Genomic DNA, 16,944 nt, shown 5'->3' on the forward strand with positions numbered 1-16,944 from the left:
GAAGTATACTGTATAGTCAATGATAAATCGGATACTGATACACTGAGCTTGAGGAGGTCAAGCAGGCAAAAGCACACTTGCCAGAAGCATTGCTGTAGTGACACAACAGAACAGTGCTACTTTTGCACAATGCACAGTGAGCAGAAACATATGTACCAAGACAGACAAATTTAGAAAACTACTATCACCCTCAGTCAGACATTATCCACGTGTCATTGAACTGCCTTTGATTTCTCTGTTCATTGAAAGTGAGGGAATTTAGCTGCATCGGCTTTCCTGGCATTCAGCTGCTTTGTCAGGGAAGGAAAAATTTTACTGCTTGTACTGGCTGGCAAACACAAAATCCCTGACAGACTTACACATTGTTTGAAGAGCAGGAACAAAATACATCTTATCAGTGTTTGCAGATTGAGTGGTTTGTAAGATTTTGATCTCTAGCTTAATTTTAATTAATTCTTTTATCTACCTCAAAGCTATCCAGGTAGTACAACTTTCAGATTGGTTGGTTATCAGGGACTGTAACTACTCAAAATACAGATTTTGATCCATTCTATTTCCAATTAAATTTTCATCTTCTAACATAAATGAGGAGTGTGCCAACAAATTGTTTGAATCTACAGCTGGTTTTGATGCCTGTAGGTCAGATGTACTGAAATAAGAAACTGACCTAATTCCACTAATCTCAAAAGACAGACCCTTGGTTAACCTTCATGGGCTTTCATCAGCCCTTGAAACAACTGTATTTAGATGAATTGGGCAATGCTTTCCTTTTTATTCTCATCTAAATCAAGCTTTTCATAAACTATATACATTTTGTATTCAAAAATAAGACAAGGATGAAGGATGGAACAGTTTTACTGGAACATCTAAACCAGGCTTAGCCACCTGTACCTTTGAAACCACTCTTGTGTGATTGCAGGTAACTATTACCCTGTGAAGAAATGTCATTCAAGTCAATTTCTATCTAGCTACCAAATTTGGGATTCTGCACAAATAGCTTGTAGGTATTTCTCCTCTTTTACCTAAGAAAAGCCTACCATCTGTTGGGAGCTGGTGAACCCTTATTATTCTTTACCTGAGATGAGCAGGCATTTAAAGGTCATTTTTCCCTGAATGTTCTTCAGGTTCCTTTGGTTAGATAGCAAAGCAAAGTCCATGTCAGTGAGAAGGTCAAGAACAGTCAAGTGAATACTCTTAATATTAGCAGAATAATTGGGCCTAGAATAGAATAAAAAAGTCTGGCACCAATAAAAAAAGCAAGCCAAGGAAATTTCACTGTTCTAACTTTTCTTTACCACATGTGGAATTGTCTCAAAGATGTTAAAAAATAAAGAAATTAAAGTAATTGAATACACTAAGATGCCACATTTTCAGCTTTCAGCTTAAAAGCTACCACTTGTGGGGAAACAAACTGTTTGGCTTGCGTTTTAATCCTCTTAATGAACCCAAACCCGTTCAAGAGGATGACATAAACCACCATTCATGCAGAAATACTCTGTAATTATTTTTATCTGAAAATCTCTTCCTGTAACTTTCGGTTTTTATTGCACTAGTTTCAGTTGTGCTAGTTAAGAAAGCGTCTACAGCTCCTGCCTTTGCAAACGATCAAATAGATGTACTCTGTATTATTTTATCCTTTGTTTTCTTATTCTGAATAACCTCAGTTCCCATCACTAATGCAGTTCCATCTGTTTTCAATTGCTCTGCCCTTACTTAGGAGGGCGTCATTACTACTGTGTTACACAAACTGTATTCTAAGGGAATTTACTTTGTCATCAATAACAAAAAAAAAAAAAATTCAAAGCTGATCCTGTATCATAAACATCTCCAAAACTACACTGAGCTATGCAGCATGTGCATAAGTGACTAGAAAACACAGAGTGTCATGTCAGCTTTATTCTCTTGCAATAGCACTGACATGATGAGGCAGAGCACCCTTGGTGGCGAGCAATGAACCCAAAGGTGAAGCACTACCAGAAAGTAGATGGGAGGGCCACAGAACAGTCTCCTCAATTACATGTAAGAAACAGTGAGACATGGAACCTTTCTTACAGGTTGCATGAAGTAACTGTATCAGCATATTTTTGTTCCCTTCTGAGGTCAGTGTTGAATGCTAAAGTATAGAGTATGCTTTAAGAAGTTTAATAACATTTTGGCTCACCAAGACCTCTGATACTTACCAATTTCCTTAAAAATTAGGGACCCTGGCCAATCTGAAAGATGCACAGGTAACTCTTCCCATTTAGACAGCCTGAATCAATCTTGCAGTAGTTAAAATCTGTCCCATGTTCTATTAATGCAGGTAATATTTCCTAATTACTCTTGCTGATCTGAATAATTAGGACTTCATTCTTTTTATGAAAAGTTCCATAATATGTGTGAGCAAAGGAAGTTAATGCTAATTAACCTACCCTTGAAGTGCCCTATTATCAAAGCACACGCTTTCAACACATTTTGAGATGCAGCCTCTGACTTCACACATTTATTGACTTACATTCCACGAAAAGGCTACATTCAACAGTAGGAAGGCTCAGACAGTATTAGCTGGCAGCAATCACTGAATGATGATATTCTGAACTGTATTTAGTTATCTGTTAGACAGTCTCTGTGGTTTGTCATTCTCTCTAGTACTTTCTGTTCCACATGCAGGTGAAAAGAATCAATCTTCCTCCTGAATGTAAATAGCTCACTGAGGCACAGGTTCCCACCACATTCCAGCAATATAGATTAAGTATCACTTCCAATTGCAGAACTGGGCGAGACCAAGTTATTAAGCACACAGCAGTTCAAGAGACAGCACAGCTGAGCTTGATTATCAAGCAAGAATTTGTCCCAGGCTCACCACTATTTAGCATCCCATACTCAAACAACATGGTAGTAGATACTATGCAAATCATACTTGCCAGATTATTTTCATGAAAATATTTTTAATTTTCATTTTGATTATGCAAATTACATCTGAACCAAAAGTAAGAAAACACTTGACTCTCTCAGCCCATACAGAACTCACACGAGCCTGTGACTGGGTTCCGCTGAAGTGAAGGGGTTCACTTTTTCCAGCAATGAAGTACTGGAAAGGAGAACCACATGAAAGTAGATTATATGAAAAGATATAAAGGAGCCCTGTGAATTTCCACAAGTTTTGTTTTTCTGTGACACTGATGATATTATGCATTTTTCACTAAAGTGGCAGCTTTTAACACCCTCTCTCAAGATATACATATCACTAGAAATACCCAGGAACACTGCAACTACAGGCCAAGATTCTACTCTTCACACTGAGACACAAAGCACTCCACACACATCTGCCTTCCAGTCTCTGCCCTCCTCCCTGCCCAGGAACTGTCTGGGCTACAGCTGAATCAGGAGCAACCAGAGAGCAGAGCCAGCTTGTTACACAGGGCATACACGCTCAGGTCTCACTGGAACACCACATCACTTAAGTCTCATCCCTACAGCACACACTGGTGCTCATAGTCCTAGCGTGTGCTATAAACACTGAAATTCAGTTGTTTGTTGTGGAAAAGTAATGAGTCATTTTTGGATAGTAAAAATGTGACTGAAGTGGATTTTCTGATATAGAAAATAGTTGCACAATAATGCAGAAAACTCTTTAAGGAAGATTTAAATTATTCTTTATACTGGCAGGAGAACGATTCCCACCCCCAAGTTTCAATATGTTTTCTGGATGAATGTTGCAGCTTTTGACAGATGAGTATTAATGACACAATACAAGTAGGAGCTATTTAAGCTTTGGCATTATAGGGTACCACTTTGTAGAAATTAAACACTGTGTAGAATGCCAGTAGCAACGCTCTCTGTGCCACTGAATTTCTACCATGACATTGAAGCAAGGATCATGTGGATGAGAGAGTGCAGAGAGGGCCCAGAATAGAAGTACCTAGAGTCTGTACAAAAAGCCAAATTCAGGGTTAAGCAGAAAAATGGGTGGAAATCTGTTGTATACATCCATTTGTTCCATTTCCTTCCAACACAAACAACTACAAGATTTATTTAGTCACAAATATCAGGTTGTGATTATTGCTGAATCCACACACTTGTTTGGGCTCATAATTGCAGCGGTAAGTTTTACTATCCTGGCCTGCAACCACACATACCACTTATTAAAAATATTTCAAATAAAAATATTTCATTTTCAGCTATTTCATTCAGTACACAGCAACTTTTGTCCATAACAGAGACTTACTGAAACAAAAGGGAATGCCTTTTCATACACTGAACTTAAAAGAACCAAACCCCTCTCTTTTTATTCCAGTTAGCAGGAACCTTTTTTCTCTGCCTCCCCCCCCCCCGCCCCCCGTTGTTTTTTTTTTTTTAATCTTCTGAGCAAGCTGGTTCTCTCAAAACATTTCAAAAGAGGCAAGATAAATGCTCATGCCATTCTGGAGTCCCTAATGCAGGATGCTGGCTATAGATGACACTACCAGGTGCTGACAATGCTCTGCCAGTTTCTACAGTTGTTTCTAGACCTGCTCTGTATCATGTGCCATGTGTTGCCTTAGAGTGAATCCTCATTTTGATTTCCTGCCTAATTGCTCAATTCAACATTCATTTGCTAGTGGAGTCTGTCCTTTGCCAGGCTACCATGTGTTTTTCCATCATTCTGCTTCACTGTTAGAACTGGTTGAGCAAACAACAATCCATAACTCACATCTCCACATCTAAAATGTCAAGTCTGGTCCGCAGTCATATATAAAGATCTTAATAATACTAATTATTCGTAAATATTTGTGTTACAAATTGGTAGAAATGCACACCAACTCTGATCATTTTGTAAGTTTAAATAAATTACAATTTGATACTGAAATTATACTGGTCATTATCTGCTCCTCATTATCCTGAATCTTCCATTCTGTTAACCCCATCAGAGTAGAGACAGACACAGAAACCTTTATGGCCAACTGTGCAAATGCAAACAATGCAGCTGGCAGCTCAAACTGTTTTTCAAATTAATGATAAATACTCTTAAATAACTCATCTTCTCCTGTGCACTTCTTTCAGAAGACCCTTAATTACTGTTCTTTAATGATCTCCTGAGTTCCTGTCCACACCAAATATGCAATGATGGACATTAGAAGCTAAGTTTGAAGCTTCTGTGAAAATGAAATACCTGTTGATTTCAAGTGGAAATACACACTTTCATTAAGAAAAAGATGCTTGGCTCATCCAGTTCAAGCCCTTATTCCTGAAATTAGATAATTTACAAATAGCACCAAGTAAATACAGAAAAGCAGCTCCCACGTGCAGAGTAATCTTCTCTAGCTAATATGTTAAGAGCTAACAATTCCAGAATCTCAAGAAAAATAATCTTTTATTTTCCTAAGACCAAACCATGATGCCAGAGACAGAAGCAATCTACAGTTCAGATTGCAAACTTAACCTTCCCACTCCTAAAATTCTAGATTCCTTCCAACAGAAAACCTGAGTTTGTGCAAATGGAGAAAGTCACACACACCAGAAGTGTCTGCATACCAAGGACAAATGAGGCACCAGTACTGCAAGGAGCCATGCTGAATATCCCTCCTCAGTTAGGTTTTCATGAGTCTATAACTTCTACAGTTTTATTAATTATCTCAGCCTCGTAAATCCATCTTTCTTGGGATCTCTAACCTTAGAGAAACTGCATTGAGTAAGGGTGCATGTATTTGACCATTTTGTACTGGTAATCAGGCAGAAAATTGTTAGAGAGAAAGCTAGTGCAAACTGATATATTTCAATTAACCTTGAGAATAATCTGTCTCAATGAGTTTGCATATATTCTGCACTTCTCTTTGTAAAACAAAATTAATGTAACATTTTCCTACATACAGTTAAAAGACAGGAAGAATTCTCACCCAGCCAGTTGGACATCAGGTAATTCCCTGAACACCTTCATGCATAAAGTCCTATTTATTGTGCTCAAAAAACTAAATTCACTCATAGAACATATATTTATCTTGCTGTCTGAAAACCCAGTCCATCCATTTCACCACTGTTTCCTCTATTCTCCTTATTCAATAGTGTTGAGGAAGCTAGCTGATATCATTGCAAGGCCATTCTCCATTACCTTTGCGAAAAGTTATGGTCACTGGGACAGGATTGGAAAAAAATAAATGTCACTCCTTTCTTCAAGAAGGGCAAGGAGGAAGAGCAGTGAACTACAGGCTGGCCAGCTTTACCTCACTCCAGGAAAGGTGGTGCAGAAAATAATCCTGGAAGCCATTTCCAAACAGAGGAAGGACAAGAAAGTGATTGGCAGTAGTTAGCATGGATTTACAAAGGTGAAATTATGCTTGAACAACCTGATGGTCTTCTGTGATGAGAAGAGTGGCTTGGTGGATGAGGGGAAGGCAGCAGATATTGTTTATTTTGATTCTGGTAAGGCTTTCAGCACTGTCTCCCATAACATCCTCATTGACAATCTGATGAAGTACAGACTAGGTAAGTGGAGAGTGTGGTGGACTGACTGAAGTATCAGGCTCAAAGGGTTGTGATCAGTGGGAGAAAGCCCAGCTGAAGACAAGTCACTAGCAGAGAACCACAGCAGCTGATACTGGGAGCAATACAATTTAACATCTTCATTAATGCCCTGGATGATGGGACAGAGTGCACCCTCAGCAAGCCTGCAGATGATACAGAAGGCGGAGAAATGGATGATGCACCAGATGGCTGTGCTGCCATTCAGAGGGACCTTGACAGGATGGAGAAACGGGCTGACAGGGACATTGTGAACTTCAGCAAAGTTCCCTGTACATGAAGAGGAATTACCCCACCCAGACCAGAGTCTGAATGGCTGGAAAGCAGCACTGTAGAAATATGGGCATAGTGGAGAGAGTCGCACAAAGGGCCATGAAGATGATTAAGGATTTGGAGCATTGATCATATGAAGAGAAGCTAAGAGAGCTGGTATTGATTAGTCCCTGAAGAGAAGGCTCCAGGGGTATCTTATCAACAGCTCAGGGGCAAAAAAGAAGATGGAGATAGGTTATTCTCAGGGGACAGGACAAGAGGCAATTTCCATTTAAAGCATAGGAAAAGCTGTTTTATTGCAAGGTTGATTGAATGCTAGAACAGGTTGCCCAGAGATGGTTGTGGGGTCCCTACCCTTGTAGACAAAACCTGAACAGACACGTCCCTGAGTAACATGCTCTAATTGACCCTGCCTGAGCAGTGTGGTTGGATTAGACCTCCAGAGGTCTCTTCCAGCCCCAGTGATTCTGTGAAAAACAAGGCAATAGAATAGCCCATTCAGCTTTGTCTGCTCAGAGAATGACTGGTAAAGGAGACAGACCTGAACACACCAAAAGGAAAATGATTTACAAAATAACATTTGTTCTGGCTGACACAGCAAGCCTGGCGTAGCAGCACTGCAGCCTGACAGTACAAACACCAGCCAAACCTTCCTCTCCTTCTGGCTGTTCTGTCAAAAGCAGAAAAGTTTTCAACTAACTGAAAATACATCAGTGAACTGCAGTTCTTCCCTTCCAAACAAGGAAGGCTGCTGTACAGAAAGAGGTGCCAAATGAATATCTTATCTTTATCAAGTCTCTACTATCTTCTAAGTGAAATCCCCAAACAAACAAGAAGCTTCAAAATAATTATATTTTAGTTGTCAGTCTTTCTCAGAAGCATCCTAAAAGAGAAAAAAAAAAAAACCAAAACCAAAACACCAGCCTCTGGCATGAAGTCTCCAGTGTGCCTTCATGGTCAACTCACCAGTATTCAAAGTCTGATACAATATGTAATCTTTAGTGCTATTTAGTGAAAAGATCATATTGATTCTTCAACTGTTACTTAATTCTTTGAACACATGTATTCATTTGAAATAAATATAACTGTTCCTCCAGAGTCCTGCTAAAAGTCGGCTCCAGAGGAGCAAGTGGACTGATCCCTCCCTCTCACAATGCACTACCTTGCATAATTTGCAGCCTTGAACAGGGGTTGCAGACACAGAGGAGTTCAAAGCAAGACTTTTAAATTTCTTATCAAATGTTAAAACTGTCTAAAAATCAGAAGTCTAATCACAGGATATTACACCAAATATTCAAATGATTCTGCACTATTACACAAAGAGAATGAGAGAGCGGTTAGAAAAATATTTTGTCATCTTAACTGACTTTGAAGAAGTTGGGATTTTTCTTCTATCTTACAGATCAGCTAAAAGCCTGTCAGGAAGATTAGGAGAGAAAGAACAGTGTAAGGAGCAAAGAAATTGAAGAAATAATTGAAACCTTTATGGAAGGTTTTTTTTTTTCCTTATGATTTCTATTAACTTATTCTGTTGTTTGGTTGATTTGGTTGGTTGGTTGGTTTTCTTTAAATTCACTGCTTTTCAAACACTAACCTGTTTCTTTATGTGATATTAAAACTGTGAAATCTCCAGATTTAGATTTACACATTTTGCTAAAAAGTTTATAGAGTAGTAGACAGCCACAATTACTGTGAATTTTCCAACTTGGAACAAGGAATTTGTGAACCTGCCTGGTGACAGTGGCAGAATGAGGAAGCAACTGTTTTCAGGAGAATCCATATGCATATGGCATGTCATCATATGCATATTCTGGCAGATTTTTCCAAAATATCACGTAATTTGGGACCATCCCTCAATGAGATTTGTGCTCCTAAATCCCACAGGCAGATTTTAATACCCCTTGTTTTGTGGTATTTAGACTTTCTTGGTTATTTTGCTTACAGGCATAGATCTAGATAAATCCATAAAATTAATGATATGAAAAAGAATATTCTTAAGCATATTCCATCACCTGAAATCAATCTACAACAGCTAAATTGGATAAAGATATGGTATAAAATTCTTACTTTGAACTACAGAAAAGGTTGAATATCAGCTGGCTACTACAGCTGGACTTAATCTTAAAAAAGAAGCAAAACATTCTCAGCCTAGGATCTGAAAGGGCAGAGATTACTTTTTACCTGTGACAGTAAATTCTGGTATGCTGGAGCAGAGAGGCAATAATGACAACTGCAAGGCAGGGCCAATCTTGTGCTGCAATTCTACCCTTTTTCCTGCCTGCCCACTGCTGCATTTCTCTGCATCTCTCTAGATGCGCTTCTCTCACCCTAAGCATCAATTCTTTCTGTACTTCAACACACCACTTTTGAATTCCCTAAAAAAAACCCCTAAACAAACAAAAAGAAAACACCAAACAAAAAAACACACACAAAACTTCGCAACAAATATCAGCACGATGGATCTATAAATATGAGCTTATCCTGTAGATTATTTGGATACTCTTCCACAAAAATTAGTTTGGGTGAAGTGGGCAACCTTAAATGAAACAGACATCTTTTCAAAAATCATCATAGGAATCAGTTAAATTTACAGCTAGCCCTAACAATCTTGACCTGTGTTTGAACACATTGTTAGCATGTCATTAAAATGGGTAGACCTATCTACATATGGAGATTGATTCCAACAGGTGAAAGTAAATTACAGAATTGATTATGCATATGACAATTGGCAGTATCTTGAGATAAATGTCATGATGTATTGGAGACAACAACTGGGCATAACCATCTGTGATAGTTGACTACAGTGTGGGAACACATCCAATACACTAACATAGAGAAGTTTCAAGAGCCCGATGGAGGTGTGCAGCACTGCATACCAAAAGCTTGCTGGATGAGAGACAGTGTGTTCTCAGTCCATATGTCTGCTCCAGAGAGGACTCTGAAGTTGTGTTTCACTCACTGCTTCATGCGCTACTCAATTCTAGTTACTCCTGACTCTTTAGTGGAAAGAGGCAATGCTTGTTCACAGATACCAGATTCCCATACACTGTCAGTGCTCTGTTATTTGGTGGTATGGACAGACACAGCCTAAACAGCAGAACCCAGAAGGTACAAGAATGACAGGGCATTTTGCAGACCACAATGCACCCAAATGTCTGGGTAGGGAGTGCTCTTGGCAATAAGCACTTACATAACTCATGCAAAAATATTTGGAAACCCTGTACTATTTTGGGCTATTCCAGTTCAGGCTCACCATCAAAATTTGCACATCTCCCCACAGTCACACAGCGGAACACCTCCAAAACCCAGAGGACAAGGTGACCTAGCGCTAGGGCACGCACAGCTCTGCAAAAATACCTAATTTTTCATGGAACCAATACCAAGCTATACCTAACAAATTCACCTAGACTTCAAGCTAAGATGGTAAACATGTTAAACTAACATGGTATAGTTCTTTACATTTCCAGTTCCTGGAGTAATGACACTGCCTGATTCTGCTGAAAGTCTATTTAATTCTGGCAGACTTATTAGAGCAGGCTGCAATCCATGAAAAAGTAAGTTAATTGCTTCACATCTGAGACAAGCAGAGAGCAGGGCCACTGTTTCTGTGGTGCAGCGCATCTGAGTCACCAGGACCCACCACACATAACTTGGCTTGACAGGGAGCTGCCCGAATCCTGCACCTGCAGCATGGAAAATGCACAGTCCAGATAAACTACTCATGGATAACTGAATGTTGATTATACTGTCTAGAAGTACAGAGTATATCACCACACTGAACACATGGAGACTTATAAGTTGTCACACCTGAACTCTAACAAGGGAAGTTTCCTACTTTTCTGTAGTACAACCTAGAAACACTTGTGCAATTTCACAACTGTTCTGCTCAGAATGCAACTTTGCTGTCACTCCTGAATACTGTCTGTGTAAGTGTTAACAAGCCTTCTACACATGCAATGTAGTAAGGTGCTAAAGCTACACAAATGCTCCCTTGCAAATAAAATGATACACAAACTTACATACCTCATTATGTTATTTTATTTTGGTTTGGTTACTCTGCCCACTCTTCTACTCTTGTTCTTTCTGGACCATACGATTACAGCCAAAGTATCAAGGATAATAAGTTAGTATTTTACACACAGTACTGGCTCCTTCCATACCTACTGTTTGTGAGCTTCAGCATGCCCCAGTAGAACAGTGCTATTATTCTAAGGGTTGTTGTCTTCCTTCAGAGTTAACTATTTTAACACAGGAAAACTACCTATACTTCTGTCAAACAACTACATATAGGATTTGCATTAATAAGTGTAAGTAGGTATATGCTAGAGGCTATTTATTAGGTAACAAACAGAAGTAGTGTAAAAATAAATAAATCTTAAAACCCCAAAGAAAAATTAGATTTTGATATTTTGACAGTTGTTTAACCTACAAAAACTGTTTCAATAGAGAAGACTCTTACTGCCTACTCAGTGAAGCATAGATGAATCCTTCTTTTCTGAAAAGCTTGACGGAAGTGGGATGCGGAGTTCATTATTTACATCAGGAGGCCTGTTGCCTTATGCTTCATTAAATTTGAAGACTGAATTACCGCTTGAATGATCTCTAGTAAAGAAGATCATTAAAAACCTTTCCAGCAGATTAATAATTCTAAAGAACTTTGTTAATTTTCCAGTACTATTAAAGGAAAAAAAAAAAAATCTATCAGGTTCAAACTAGAGACTGCAAAAGCAAATACTGACACATGAAGGGGTGAGGGGGAAAAAAGGTAGGTCTTTAGAATTCAAACAGGCCATCAACAGAATAATTTTTCTCCTCTTAACAAAGGTGATATGTCTAGAGAAGTTTCAGAAACTCCCCAGCTAAGACAGGTGCCTTAAAAACCAAAAGCTATCCATCCTGGGCTGCAATTTCTGTTGAGGAATGCAATACAGTTAATACTCCTACTCACTGTCATGCTTCTGCAAAGCCCTGCAAAAAATAAATCTACTCATCTTCAACAAACCATACAATAAAATTGAGCTCAAGTTTAATGGAGGACTTCAAATATTATGTTGAGTTTAACCCTACTCAAAAGCAAAAAGTCATCACACTCAGCCATCCTCAGTAGCTGTGCCATCCTATCAGTCATGAGTCCGATACAGTTGGCAGAGTCCATTAAACACAAGGAATTCACGTGTGACATGCTATTCTTCTTATATTATGCAAGTAAAGCAAAATATAACAAATACATTAAATTTAAATAAATCTGAGCCAGGAAATACAGATGTGAAATATAGATATGACAAAAACAAGTGATGTTCTAAAGCATATACCTTTTTATTATTTGGAGTTTACCTTACCTCCAATGGCACACGTGCCATGCCTATACAACAAACCAGGATCCAAATATTGCAAATCTTGCCTCTGCTTTGATCAAGCAACTGATCTTTCTGCTCCTTCTCCCATGTCCCTTCACTTTCTGTATCTCAAAAAAAAATGGGATGTACCTCCTCCTTATTTTCCTGGTTGAATAGTTTAAAAATGGGGTTTTCTCCTCAAATAGCTGAGGTATAATAATGAATGGCTGCCAATCTTACCACTTGCATACAGAGAACAGGAAGGGGCTCATACATCTGAGAATGGTCTCCCTTGGAAAAATCAAGGAAATTAGCTGAGATCTTGACTTATTGCAGACTTACCCAGAAGAAAGGGTTTGTTCAGTTTCCAGGCATTAGCCTCATGCTTATCAGATGCAGATTTTTTTCTTTAACAAGGTATTGGTTTTCCAAAGGCAAATAACTATCATATTTGATGTGGTATATGTTGAATAAGAGAACTTGAATATCCTGAATAAGAGATAACTTGGGGTTGATTGAATCAGGACAATGACTTGAGGCTCCAGAGAGAGCATAAGCAGTGACCCTAGAATGCAGCAACCTCAAGAAATCCCATTTCATTTTTTTGTTTGGTTTTCAGGGGGGTGGTACTGGCATTATTCCAGAAATGCCCATTTGGAATTATATAGGCAGAAATGCCTTTAAGCCAGTGAAAATAGCCTGATGGGCTGGAAAACATTGATATCTATCTTCTTTCCCCAGATGACAACAGTTTGCTGAAAAGACTCTGCTGCATGTTCATAAACTCCCCTTCTCTAGCCAATTTCCCTGCCCCCTGAAAGGCATACTTTAAACAAAAAGAAAATTTTTACTGGGATTTTTATTGTCTACATTCCCATTATCATCAACTTTATTAGGTTTTCTAGAATACCATTTATTGCCACTGGCGAGAAGGTAACCCAGTTCACATTAATGTGCCATTTTATAGTTCTCTGTTGGGAGAACACAAGGTTTTGGAGAAAACTATTACAATTATTTATGCAGAAAATTGATATTTTGGGCAGGGCCTTTTTATCATGGAAACAGTTATAGGCTTTAGAAAATTAAATTTATATAGAAAACTACTTTTTAAAAAATCTGTCTTTTTTGTTGTTGCAATTGTGTATTGCTGTTCATCACAAACTTATGAAAATCAGTAATTGCTCTGATTATAGCATTATTTCTATGCATAACCCTATTTAGATGATGTACTGTGATTTATCTTTAAAGCCATTTCTAAGTCGTTACTATTTTTAAACATTGATCCAACAACAGTTGCAATAAAAAGTTATGAGATTGGTATAAACAAGCCAGAGAAAACATGCGATAGAACAACTATGAAACCAACTTTTAGAGCATCTTGAAACTCAAAAGAACGATATGTTCTTTTTTGCCACAGGAGATTTAAAACACACTGTTATCTAGAAATGCTTTTTTAAACCTTTGGTGATTTTCTTTTTTTCATTTTTTCAGTATTCCCTAAAAATGAAGTCAGGTCAAAAAAAATAGTTGCAATTAGTAGCATCATTTTCTAAAAGGGTTACAATTAAGGACTAAACTTCATTACAAATTTAATGCTAAAATGTAATTGTGGGCCTTTTATTCAAATATTTTATAGTACTGTGAAATTGTACAGCGAACTACAGCTGCGATATTTTTGGTACCTAGGGCGCCTTTCTCTCTCCAGCCTAAATCCATGAAGGACACCCCCCTTTCCTAATTCAAAGGCAAGGCTAGCTGCAGGGCTAGAACTCTTGAAAGCAACACTCCTGCTGGACTTTTATTTCCTTTGCTTCACTCTTAATTCCCCTAGGCTGCATGATCCTTTCCCCAACTACCAATGTGGGCAATTAGAACAATCTTAATTCAATGTAGATAAAATACTTCCTGCCCTACCAGTTGCCCCTTTCAAGCACAAACATTTAATATAGTTTGAATATATGGAGAGTAATTCTAATTCAATACTATAATCTCTACAGAGAATCTTCAGTGCTAAGTACCTCAGGATTATAAAATGGCCTGGCTGTAACTCTCTGGTCAAACTGGCTGACCTCCAACCACTTCAATTAACTGTAAAAGTGAAGTAGAGTTGTGCTGTACTCAGGGAAAATACTGCAAGGAAACAGTGCCAAAGAGTTGTTTCAGGAAACCTGAAAGAATCATAAAAGGCCCAGTACAGTTTACACCAGTCAAAAGCCAATGTTGAGCAACCTGATTTTTTCAAATATGTTTTTTTAATACTGTCTTTAGCACTAAGATCTTTTTCAAATGTCTTTATATAAAGACCAAACTAATCAGCAACCCATTGATAACTTAGAGTATCTTATTAGCCAGTCATACTGCAAATGCAAATGCTTGACACAAATCCTTGATAGCTGGAAAGAACTCCAACCATTATCTGGGTGGATTTCTGTATCCTTTGTAGCAGACTGTCAGTTACTAAGATAATATGCTTATATTTCCTACATAAATCCGTATCAGAGAGGTTGTAGTCCTTCACATTACGTGTGACAATCGCAAAACATATGTGCTCTTGAATGAAATGTTATTTGGGATTTTAAGTGTGTTAAAGGTTTAAAGAGAAAATGTAAACTGTGAGGACATTATAGCTAATAATATGCTAATGGCAGTCAATGTAAAGATTGTCCAGTCAGATTGTCAGAGTAAGTCACAAAAGAACAATCATAAAATGAGCTCTCTTTCCAAGAATTGTTTAAATGCTGGGAATTTCTCATACTACCATGACCATGCTCCCATGATGTTCTTTGTGATGCAAGCCATAAGTCTATCTGTGTTATGTGAGCTATAGCATTTTCAAAGCGCACCCATGAGCAAGCTTTCAAATACATTATGCCTAAGATATTTAAGGAGGCAAACTGGGTGATTCTTAAAATGTGTAGCAGAATAAGTTTTCTCCAAATAAGCTATTGAGAAACCTAGAGACAGCATGTATACGACATGACCAGCTGAAGCCTTCACAAAGATAAGTCTATTGTATCATAGTGGGAACCATACCCTCAATCAGATCATGCACATGGGGCATGGAGGTGCAGAATGTCAGTAGCTAAATTTTGGTGGGTTTTTAAGTACACTTGAAAGCCAGAAATAGGGCTTTGATTTTGCTATGATCACAGTTCAATCATATGGACAAAAAGGTACCATCGTGCCAATGTGAAAGCCCCCCTCCACTGACAACATAGTGCACCTTTCTGAACTGAAGGCCCCCATTCACTGAATCGCTTAAGTTTGTACTGAAGAGCTCTACTGAATCAAGCATGCAGGTTTTGAGTATTAGTAGTTCTCATGTACTAATTTATGAGCAATTCTCTCACAGAAACCCACTGGGCAAAGTCTGCATGAGACACTGCATGAGCCTCATAGGCTCAACATTTTCGGCACTCAGGCTGTCTCACTCTAAAGAATAATCCAAAACCTATGGTATAAAAGCTTATGGTAATGGTAAATTACAAGGCTGACCAGATCTAGGAGTTTGCCTTTTCTTTACAACTGACCTGACTCAAACAATATTGTGAGAAGTAAACAAAGCAGTGGCACAGTGCCTGTCACAGAGGGCCAGGGAAGGCAAATTGCAGAATCCATCTTTGTGGTCCACAATGCACAAGTAAGGCTGATACAACTGTACTAATTCCAGGTGGTACCTGCAGTGCACAGATTTGTGTGCAGTCTGTTGCACTCATGAATTAGGCCTTCTTCAGCATATATAAACCCTATACATCTAATATATATAAAATACGAAAATCTTGTTGAACTTTTCTCAATTTTAAATTTCACATATGTTTATTTTCAAGAAAAGTAGGGAGGATAAGATGCTACTAAATGGGAAGAGCAGCTCAATTATTGCAGTATTCATTGAAGTTTCTCTTTAAAAAGAATAAACAGATGCTTAATTTCTTACCCCTAACCTCAATACAAATAAATAACACAACATACAGTTTGAAACATATAGTTTCAAAATGCATTTGGGGACACAAAAATGCCGAATTTATTTACAACACAGAATCAGTCCACCTCATCACATAACCCCTTTAATTTTTTCTGGTGAACCAGTTCTGTACCAGAAAAGCTCTCTAATGTGTATGGATTTTCACTATCAAGATTGCTCTCAGTCAACAAAGAGGTAATTACTTTAATGATTATTCTACTAATTGCTCAACTACTCAATAGAAAGGGAAGTAATTACTAAACTAATTCATTCATCACCAAAGAAATGATGGACATACATAGGTTGGAAATACAAAATATAATTGCAAAAATAATATGCTTATTTAGATAAATAATTAATATTTAAGAATGTGTTTCAAATTCCATGTTTAGTTCCATCTAGAAAGACTGCTCTTGAAAATGCAACACTAGCATTCAGCAAGAAGGAAAATGCAATATGCACAACTTAACAGTGGGCCCTGATATTTATTCTCACTGTAGAAAGTACTAACAACTGCACATCAAAATGAATTGTATTGATTGAAATTCAGACAGACAAAGCATACTACCGAGGCACTCTGCAGATCAGTGTATAACATCCAATCTAGAAAAATACAAATTGTCAAGAAAAAAATATTTCCAAGGTTACAAAAAAAACCCCACACCCCAAACACCACAAACCAAAAAACCACACAAATAAAAACCCCCTACCTCTTTCTTGGTTGTGATCAGTTGAATTTCTTTTCTCTCACTGAATACAAGAGACCCTTGCCTCAAAGAAAGAATGAATGAAAGAATTCACAATAACATTCCATGGGGAACTATTGTGAATGATTTGCCACAGTTTAAGGATTGTTTTTGTTTCGGTGTTTTTGCCAAGTCATTATATTAGTACTCT

The sequence above is a fragment of the Strix uralensis genome, chromosome 7 (genome assembly GCF_047716275.1).
Source record: "Strix uralensis isolate ZFMK-TIS-50842 chromosome 7, bStrUra1, whole genome shotgun sequence".
Taxonomy (NCBI): Eukaryota; Metazoa; Chordata; class Aves; order Strigiformes; family Strigidae; genus Strix; species Strix uralensis.